Genomic DNA, 11,129 nt, shown 5'->3' with positions numbered 1-11,129 from the left:
TGAAATTCTTTTCTCTTATAATAGTGTTTGCCCTACCAAAATAATAAATAAAGGCAAAAACATCTCTTTCTCTGTCTTCTATTTCTTCCCTCACATTTTGGGAGACACCGAATAGATTTTAATATACCAAAGCTTAAAGCAAGACTGAATTATCTGGGTCAGCTAGGCATGAGATTAAAGAACATTTTTTTCTTTAAAAAAAAAAGTTATTTAGGGGCGCCTGGGTGGCTCAGTCGGTTAAGTGTCTGCCTTCGGGCTCAGGTCATGATCCCACGTCGGGCTCCCTGTGCCTGCTTCTCCCTCTCCTCACTACTTGCACTCTCTCACCATCTCTATATTGCTCTCTCAAATTAATAAATAAAATCTTTTTTAAAAAAGTTATTTAATTAATGGATTGAGAGAAATCCTGAGCTCCTAGGCTTCCTTTATGCAGCAAAGAAGATACTATATAAAATATATTTAAAATTTTTGTGTTTCATTTTTAGAATGGTAAATCTGAAAATACAGGCACCTAGACGCATCACGCTTTTAAGGCAGTGAATCTCAAGTTCTCATCGTGGAGTCGCCTGCGGAAGTTTTAAAACCCAAAGATCCCCAGGTTCCGCCTGCAGGCCAATTAAATCAGAATCCCTGAGGTTGGAATCCCTAGGAACCTAATGGCTTAAAAGCAGCCCAGGCAATTTGAATCTGCAGCCAGGGTGGCCAACCACTGTCCTGGGGCCATCCAGTCCCTTCGGGGAAGGCCTCTTGCTTTTGATGTGTGGGTGAATCGATACAGATTAATTCAGTAGATTCTGGGCAGCTCTAACTAGCTTCCAGTTGATGCAGTTCTGCTAGGCAAAGGACCACACTTTGAGGAGCAAGATATTCCTAGAGGCCAAAAAAGAAAAGGCAATTTGGTTCAATATGGAGTCATATGTCTGTGTGAACTGAAAATTGCAGATTACGGACAACCACGTTACTATAATGAAAACTGCCGTAGAAATGAAAGCAGGGAGGGACAGTGAAAGAAAACCTTATCTTAAAAGTTTTGCAATGGGTTACTGTCTCCTCTCCCGTTATCTTCCTGTTTCCTGTCAGGATGTCCTTCAAAGGCCAAAAGGAGATAATATTTGCTCCCAGGCTACTTTTTCAAAAATAGTATGAGATTTGCATTAGATCATTTTATATGCAGCATCTCAAATATGCCATAATTTAAAGCATACACACGCTTAGATCATATTAGAATTTAGTTCATAGTTCATTTCCATTGGACCTTTTTTAACCATTTTAGTCTGTTGGAGCTGAAAGCAGCAATAGGCGGATTGTGCAACCATGTGAAGCTGATCAAATCAACCCTTGAAAGTGTAATTGGTAAATCTCCTCATGTGCTTTTGAAAAATTAATCAGGACAGGTTTGGCGAACCTTTGCTGAGAGAGTTTCCTTAGGACAAATGACTTGGTTCCCAACGTCTTGTCATAAAGGAAAACTCCAGCTGCAAATCCCAAGGTGACCCATTTATCTCGCTTGGACAGAGCATAATGACTTCTTAAGCACTGCAAATAATTCTGCTGGTTTAAAATCAATTTGGTTAATACAATTAAATGAAACTATTTGATCCTTCAGGTTCAAAAACCATCCATTTGACTCATACATTAATATTTTAATATGGAAACAGCCACCACAATCTTCCAATGCCTTCTAATAATGTTCTATAGGGATGCGTTGTAGAAAACAGTGCATAGAGTGTTGTCCTTAAAATCTCTGCCGAATTAGTCATGAGAATCGGTATTAAAATATGCATTCCTCAAGCACTCCTAAAGCGATCAAAGCTCACGCCTGTCTCAGGCCTTTAGTTTAGCATGTGTTCACCAGAGAAAGCGGAGGAGCAGCAAATGGTGCCTCAGTTCCACCAGATGAACGCGCTCGCATCCCATCACCGTCAAGGGTGCAAGGCCTGCTTGGAACACACAGGTAAGGTCAACGGTATTTTCAGTTCGCAGTTTAACCACTCGCTCGATGGTACGTAGCACAGGTAACCACGCGCCCTCTTGGAACTCTTTTCTGTTTTTCTTACAGGACACTGCTCCTTCCGGTCTCTCTCACCACATTTTCTCCATCTCTTCTTTCTCTGACAAAACCTTGAATGCTGGTATTCCCCAGTTTCTAATCCTCTGCCCTCTTCCCTTCCCATTTGCTAACCCCCACCCCCATGGCTTCAACAATCACCCATAAGGCGTTAACTCCATCTGTACCTCCAGGCCTGGCCTCTCCTCCAAGGTCTCACTCCATGCTGTTCACTAGGGGAGCTGCTCGTTCCAGGTGGCTGAGAAACATAATTAAAATTAAATAAAATTTGAACTTCCTCAGTCCCGCTAGCCGCATTTCAATACTCAACCACATATGTCTAGCGTAACCACCTCGGGTGGTTCAGACAAAGCTCATACCCATCCTGACGGAGAGCTCTACAGGGCAGTGACCTCTAGATGACAACAGCTAGTAACACACGTGCCAGGTCTTCCACAGGTAAGCTAATTTAATCCTCCCGAGGAACTTCTGAGGTACTTAACAGCATTACAGAGACAGGAAGTAGAATTTGGTTGCTGCCACTAACGAATCATCGAACTTTACGTAGGAATCCGGGGATGTACTGTACGGTGACCCACATAATATAATAAAAAAATCATTAAAAAAAAAAAAAAGAATTTGGTTGCTGCCGATGCTTGGGGAGTGGAGACCGGGGAGTTACTGTTCAATGAGTATAGAGTTTCCGTTCTGCAGGATGAAAATGGGTCTGGAGATGGAGGTGGTGTTATTGGCACAACGGCACGAATGTACTGAACGCCACTGAACCGCGCGCTTAAAAATGGTCACGGTGGGGAATTTCAGGTGTACGGTGGCCCAGTGAGAACAAACAGGACAGACAGAGCATGCGCTGCAGGAAGTGGCTATTTGGGACTCCTCGCTGTCACAGATAACCTGTGCCGGCATTAAGACTATTGAAAGAGCATCCGATTAAAATGGGAATGTTAGGGTAGACAGTTAAAGAAAGGGGGTGGGGCGTCTGGGTGGCTCCATCCGTTAGACGTCTGCCTTTGCATGTCAGGTCATGATCCCGGGGTCCCGGTATGGAGCAAGCCCCGAGCCGGGTTGGTAGGTCTAGCCGGCTCCCCGCTCTGCGGGGAGTCTGCTTCTCCCTCTCCCTCTGACCCTCCCCCCACTTGTGCGCTCTCTTGCACACTCACTCTCTCTCAAATAAATAAATAAAATCTTTGAGAAAAAAAAATGTGCCTGGAACTATGGCTTGAAGAGTAAAACTAATTTGATGGAAATAAATTTATCATATATTCAACAACATCCAGGTTAACACTGCAACTGCTTATCCAAACTTAGAACAAAGACTCATTGGTCATTTGAGATAACAGTTTTGAAAAAAATTATGAAGAATAACAGTTAGTGAATGGGGGTTTTTTGGTTTTTTTGGAGTCCACATATAATTGAAATCATACAGTATTTGTCTTTGTTGGTCTGATGCGTGTCCCTTAGCATAATGCCCTTAAGGCGCATACCTGTTGTAGCAAATGGCAAGATTTCACTCTCTTTTTATGGCTAAGTAATATTCATATATATGTGTATGTGTGTATGTATTCCCAATATACACCAATTCACATACCCACCAACAGTGCAAGGCTGCCCCATTCTCCGCGTCCTAACACTTGCTATTTCTTGCCTTTTTGATAATAGCCATTCTCACAGGTATGTGGTGGCCATCTCATTGTAGTGTTGATTTGCTTTTCCCTGATAATTAGTGATATCAAGCATCCTTTCAAGTACCTATTGGCCATCCATATGTCTTCTTTGGGAAAGTATCTATTCAGATCTTCTGCCCATTTTTTAACTTTTAATCTGATTGTTTGTGGGTTTTTTGCTGTTGAGTTGTATGAGTTCTTTATATATTTTGAATGTTAACCCCGTATATTTTTTTTTCTTTCACTCAGGTTGCCTTTTACTTTGTTGATGGTTTCTTTTTAGTTTGATGTACATCATATTTTTGACTCTTGTAAATCTTATGAAGTGAAAACATAGTTTCCTTGTTTACACAGCCCTTATTATGAGTAAGATCACATAAGGCTTATATTTTAAGAGGCACCCATTTGTATTTTCTATTCATGTCATTTGCTCATTTTTCCGTTGAGTTGGTTTTTTACATAAATGTAAAAAATTTATAGTCATCATTTTATTACAAATGACATGAAATCTTTCATGATATATTGTTGAAAATAATATCTTTTATTTAACTTTATTTTTTGAAGATTTAAAAAATGCTATTAAGGCTATCAATATCATTTTTTATGGTTTCGTGATTTTTGTGTTGCTTTAGGCTTTCCCATTCTAAGATGATAAATTCTCCCAAGTCCTGGTATTTTTATGGCTTTCTTTTCTATTAACATCTTTGATATCATTGGGATTTGTTTTGGTGTAAGAATGATATAGGAATTTAACTCGATTTTTTTCAGATGTCTCCAGTTTTCCCCAGAGCATTTACAGAATATTTCATTTCTTCCCACTGTTTACCTTTTTGGTTTGGCACTCAGGTCACATAGCTTCTCCTCTCCCTGGGAACTGGGTGCAAGTTTCCTTGGGGACCAAGTACATCACTGAACATTATCCCTTTCTGTACATTATCACTTTCTGTAGACCTTCTCCCATCACCCCTGCTCCATTCTAAAACCTAAGACTAAGATTATCCCTGTTGTCTGGAAGTCTCTTTCCCCACCCCTTGACTTGCTACCCCCCCACACACACTTCAGGCCTCATTTATATATCACTTTCTCTGAGCTGGGTGCCGTGTTACATATCCCCAAATCACCCCATATTTTTTCCTTTTTGATGCAGGTGTTCCCCACAATGATAGAAGTCCAATCCATGTTGATCACTTCGGTGTCCCTACTGCCTACATTGCTGCATCATAAACAGTGCATGCTTGATAAATGTTTACTGAATGAATGCAATGTTTATTTTTTTCCCCTCAGATTGATTCTCTTCCTCGTGCAGTGGTTACAGAATGAGGGGCGGCTGTGGTTCCCTTCGTGAGCCCTGAGTCCAGCCCCCTGGACTCTTCGGAGTCTCCTCAGTGCCTCCTACTGAGAAGTGGCCACTCCAGCAGCCTGCCTGGAACATGTCTGGCTTTGACCTTGCAGATCCAGATACCGAGGGTGCATATAGCTTTGGCCTTGGCACTAGGGCTCTGTGACTTACTCCTTTTCAGAAAAAGAAGCATATAGCCGAAGAGTTTTCTTGGCTCAGTTTGATCTTTTTCCCTCTTACTTGACCACCTTGGATATGAGGCAATATGAATGCAGTTAGCACTCAGAGAAGTTGCCACTGGCCACTCAGGAGATTACATGATTTTTTTTTTTTCCTTTTAACTTAGCATTGGTACCTGTTGAATGAACACTATTGTCCTTATAAAATCCCAGACATTCTACTTGGTGATTTCTGTAGAACCAAATTCTGTTCTTGGGGATTCTAACACTCATATTGTGAAAGTTAGAAGTAGAAATAGGCAGGGAAGGGAAAAAAGAAAGAGAAAAATACAGGTTATTAGCAGAATGCTTGGCTCTTGCTTCTCAAATATTTTAAATTCAGAAAAAAAGTTTAAAAATTCAAGTGCAACATTATCATCAACATAAATTAACATTTAATTAATTATACACTCAGGGTATTGCTCTGAAGTGAGTTTAATTAGCAAATAACTAGGATTGGTAATATGTTGGCTGGATATCTCTATCCCCTAGAGAAGCGGAGGTTGAATAGTTGAAATAGCGCGGTCTGACTGCTGCAGACTAAGATTATCCCGTTTCATTCTTCAGTCTGCCCTTCCTTCTCTCTCCCAAGGGCAGAAATCAACAAAACAATGGTATCCTAATTGTTTAGCATTCCATTTTCTGCTTAGCAAAACTGTGTGGTTATACCAATTCTCACATAATTTTTTTTTAAAGAAAGGTTATTGCATTTAGAATGCAGTGCATACTAATCCTCAATTCATTTTCCCCTTAAAAAAAAAAAAAGACTTTATTGTGGAAATTTTTAAACAGTTACTAAGTACACTGAAGGGTATAATGAGTATCCTTGGACCCATCGCTCAGGTGTTAACAATTATCAACATTCTGCCATTTCGTTTAATCTATACCTCTGCCTACTCTCCACCTGCCCAAATATTAACTGTACAACTTTGACAATGGATATATCTATGTAGCCCACATCAAAATGAAAATATAGAATGTTTCCGCCACCCTAGAAAATTACTTCTGTCTTCCCATCAATTCTTTGTCCTCTCCCCAACCCCCTAGGCAACCACTGCTCCGATTTTTCTTCAAAAACATTAGTTTTTGCTCATTCTATAATTTCATGCACACAGAATCATCAAATATGTACTATTTTGTATCTTAGGCTTCTTTTAATTTGCAAAATGTCTGCAAGCTCCCTTCATCTTACTACATGCATCGGTAATGCGTTCCTTTCTATTGCTGAGAAGTGCAATGGTGTGAATATATCACAATTTGTTTATTCATTCTCTTGTTGAGAGACAGTTGTTTCCTTTTTTTTTTAGGTATTATAAATAAGGCTGCTAATGTTCTTGGGCAAGTCTTTTTGTGGATTTGTTTTCGTTTCTCTTAAATAAAATACTTACCATGGAATAGGAGAGTCAAAGGATAGGTGGATGTATAACTTTATATAAAACTGTGCAAACTTTTTCCAAAGTAATTGTACTATTTTATATTCCTAACAGGAGTACGTGAGGGTTCTGTTTGCCTTGTATCCTAACAAATATTGTCAGCAGCCCGTTAAATTTTTGCTTTTCTAGAGGGTGTATAGTGGTTCCTCATTGTGGTTTTCATTTCCTTTTTTTTTTTTCCGATGACTGGTGATATTAGACATTTTTCATGTATTTTTTGGCCAATCAGTAAAGTGTCTGTTCAAGTTTTTTGTCTACTTTTTTTATTTGGTTGTTTGTCTTTTTATTATTGAGTTACAGAAAGTCTATATTTTCACATGAGAGTCCTTGTCAGACAAATGAATATTTTCTTCCAGTCTGATGTTTGCCTGTTCATTGTCTTAATATTTTTCAGTGAGCAGAAGTCTTTAATTTTGCATGAAGACAAATTTAGCAATTAGAAACATTCTATGGTTTTTACTTCCTGTGCCTTTAGCCCAGTTTGATACAATTTGAGTTAATTTTTGTATACAGTGTTAGGTAAAGTTCCAATCATTAGTTTGCAGGTGGATATCTAATTTTCTCAGCACCAAAAGGTCTTTTCCCCCATTATATGGTCTTGGCACTCTTGTTAAAAATCATTTGAGCATATATATGAGTTTATTTCTGGGGTCCTTATCCTATCCCATTAGTCTGTAAGACCTCAGTTTGGTTTGTTTTTTTCCAAGATTGTTTTGGCTGTTCAGTTTCCCTTGAGATTCTATACGTATTTTAAGATGGGTTTTCCTACTTCTTGCAAAAAAGGTCATTGGAATTTTTTTAGAAATTGCACTGAAGCTGTAGATAGCTTTGGGTTGTATTGACATCTTCACAACATTAAGTTCTTCCAATCCATGAACCTGGGATGTTTCCCCTTTAGTTATGTCTTCTTTAGTATCTTTCAGCAATGGTTTGTGGTTTTCATTGCACAAGCCTTTTACCTGCTTGGGTAAGTCAATTCCTGAGTATTTTATTCTTTTTGATACTACTGTAAATGGACTTATTTTTTTTTTAATTTCCTTTTCAGATTGCTCACTCATAGTGTATAGAAATGCACCTGATTTTTGTGTGTCGGCTTCATATCCTACTAGTTTGATGAATTTCCTTATTCTAATAGTTTGTGTGTGTGTGTAATCTTGAATGTTTTTTACATTCAAAATCACATCATCTGCAAAGATAATTTTATTTCTTCCTTTCCAGTTTGGATGCCTTTTATTTCTTCTCCTTGCCTATTGCTCTGGTGAGGATTTCCAGTAATCTGTTGAATAGAAGTGGGGAAAAGCAAGCATCCTTGCCTTGTTCCTGACAGCAAGGGAAGAGTGTTCAGTCTTTCACCATTGAGTATGATGGTCACTGTGGGCTTTCCATAAAATGGCTTTTATTATGTTGAGATAATTTCCTTCTATTCCTGGTTTGTTGTATCCTGACAGGGTGTTGAATTTTGTCAAATGCTCTTTCTGCATCAACTGAGATGACCATGTGGGTTTTTTTCCCTTTATTTTGTTGACGTGATGTATTACATTGATCAACTTTCACGTGTTGAACTATCCTGGCACTCCAGAAATAAATCCCATTTGGTCATGGTATGTATTCCTTTTAATATGCTGCTGAATTCAGTTTGTATTTTTCTGAGGATCTTTTCATCCATGTTCATAAGGAATTTTGGTCTGTATTTTTATTTTCTTATAGTGTCTTTGTCTGGCTTTAGTATCAGGATAATTCTGGCCTCAGAATAAGTTGGGGAGTATACTAACCTCTTAAATTTTTTGGAAAAGTTTGAGAAGAACTGGTATTAGTTCTTTAAATGTTTGGTAGAATTCACTGGTGAAATCATCAGGTCCATGGCTTTTCTTTGTCTGAATATTTTTTTTCTCACTCCAAATCTATCATTTTTTTTAGATTATTTATAACCATTTATTTTAAGACAGTTATTTTAGTACTTCACATGATATTAATTTTTTTTAAGATTTTATTTATTTATTCGACAGAGATAGAGACAGCCAGTGAGAGAGGGAACACAAGCAGGGGGAGTGGGAGAGGAAGAAACAGGCTCATAGCGGAAGAGCCTGACGTGGGGCTCGATCCCATAACGCCAGGATCAAGCCCTGAGCCGAAGGCAGACGCTTAACCGCTGTGCCACCCAGGCGCCCCTCACATGATATTAATTAAGAAACAAATCTTCTGGGGCGCCTGGGTAGCGCAGTCGTTAAGCGTCTGCCTTCGAGTCCGGTCCCACATCGGGCTACTCTGCTGGGAGCCTGCTTCCTCTCCCACTCCCCTGCTGTGTTCCCTCTCTCGCTGGCTGTCTCTCTGTCACATAAATAAATAAAATCTTTAAAAACAAAAAACAAAAAAAGAAACAAATCTTCTCTGAATTTATATAATATCTTTCATGTACTTGATGCAATTTATAAACACTAATTTATAAGTCTGTACAATAAAGGTATCTGTAAATTTGAGGCAGGGGTGCGATGCTCCTTGCTACATGTGGGAAGGTCAGCGTCTTCAGTGAAGCAGCCATATTCATTTGAAGGACTCATGGTTAGGCGGAGAAATGGAGAGACGGATGCCAATTCAAGTCTCCTTGGGCATCTTCTGCAATACCGTGGCAGATAACATGGGTCAAATATTCTGGTTTATCTTTGTTTTTGGTCCTAGTCCAATTGAGCTCCTGTAACAAAACACCACCAGTAACTAACAGACATTTACTTCTCACAATTCTGGATGCTGGAAGTTGGAGATCAAGGTGCCGGCGTGGCCGGGTTCTGCTGAAGCCCCCTTCTGGGTGGCGAACTGCTGACTTCTCACTGTGTCCCCACCAGTTAAGGGGTCTTGTCCTTTCTAATGTATTGGCCAGAGAATCAGTCACAAAGTTTTCTTTCCAAGATAATTCTAATCCATGTACACTTGTAATACCAGAACTTTGAGAAATAGAATTATTATTTTTAATATTTTGCTTTGCTAATTTACAAGAGGCAGAAGTGAAATATATATTATTTGGTTTGGACTGTAATTGTTTATCTTGGTTTTAATTGATCTGCTCTAAATATCAACAGACAAGCAGCTCATGTTTGGTGTCCGTGTTGGTCTCCTGCCTACACTCTGCAGTCTCTCCATGGGGCAGCCAGAGCCACCCAACCTGGGGGCCTGTGAGGACACATGTATCCCACACTGCACAGCATGATCCATGGGGGACAAATGAAACAGTAAGTGTCCAATTTGCACTTGTCTTATATTAAGAAATAAGAAAGAATTTAGACTTCTAATATTTACTTGGAAGAACAGTCGTTTATGTGTGAGATGTGCAGTATGTCATGCTTCAAGAGTGGACGTTCACTGCGATGTTCAAATTTCTTGAAGTGATCAAGAGAACATCAAGACTCAGATGTCTTTCACTCCACTTAAATTAGCTCCATTATGACATAAAACAGGGATCCAATCAGACCTGATTTATAATCTGCAAAAAATTCAAAATTGTCAAAGGCAAAATAATGGCATATGTTATTACCACAAGCTTCATAGTCTTGTGCATATTTTGTGAACTACATAATACATCTGCATAGTGCTACATATGTATAACTTATATATATGTATAAATATATTGGATGTTTACTAAAACATTTCTTTTTTTGTTTTTTCACCTGTATTTTTTAATTTAAATTCAATTCATTAACATATAACGTATTATTGGTTTCAGAGGTAGAGGTCAGTGATTCATCACTCTTATGTAATACCCAGTGCTCATTATGTCACGTGCCCTCCTTCATGTCCATCACCCAGTTACCCCATCCCACCACCCCCCTACACTCCGGAGAACCTCAGTTTGTTTCCTATGATTAAGAGTCTGTTATGGGGCGCCTGGGTGGCACAGCGGTTAAGCGTCTGCCTTCGGCTCAGGGCGTGATCCCGGCGTTATGGGATCGAGCCCCACGTCAGGCTCCTCTGCTGTGAGCCTGCTTCTTCCTCTCCCACTCCCCATGCTTGTGTTCCCTCTCTCGCTGGCTGTCTCTATCTCTGTCAAATAAATAAATAAAATCTTAAAAAAAAAAAAAGAGTCTGTTATGGTTTGTCTCCCTCTCTGATTTTGTCTTCTTTTATTTTTTCCTCTCTTCCCCTATGATCCTCTGTTTTGTTTCTTAAATTCCACATATGAATGAGATCATATGATAATTGTCTTTCCCTGATGGACTTATTTCGCTTAGCATAATACCCTCTAGTTCCATCCACGTCATTGCAAATGACAAGATTTTATTTTTTCATGGCTGAATAGTATTCCATTGTATATATGCACCACATCTTCTTTATCCATTCATCTGTCAATGGACATCTGGGCTCTTTCTTTAGTTTGGCTATTGTGGATATTGCTGCTATAAACATTGGAGTGCAGGTGCC

This window comes from Ailuropoda melanoleuca, chromosome 15 (genome assembly GCF_002007445.2).
Source record: "Ailuropoda melanoleuca isolate Jingjing chromosome 15, ASM200744v2, whole genome shotgun sequence".
NCBI lineage: Eukaryota > Metazoa > Chordata > Mammalia > Carnivora > Ursidae > Ailuropoda > Ailuropoda melanoleuca.
This window is presented reverse-complemented; position numbering follows the sequence as displayed.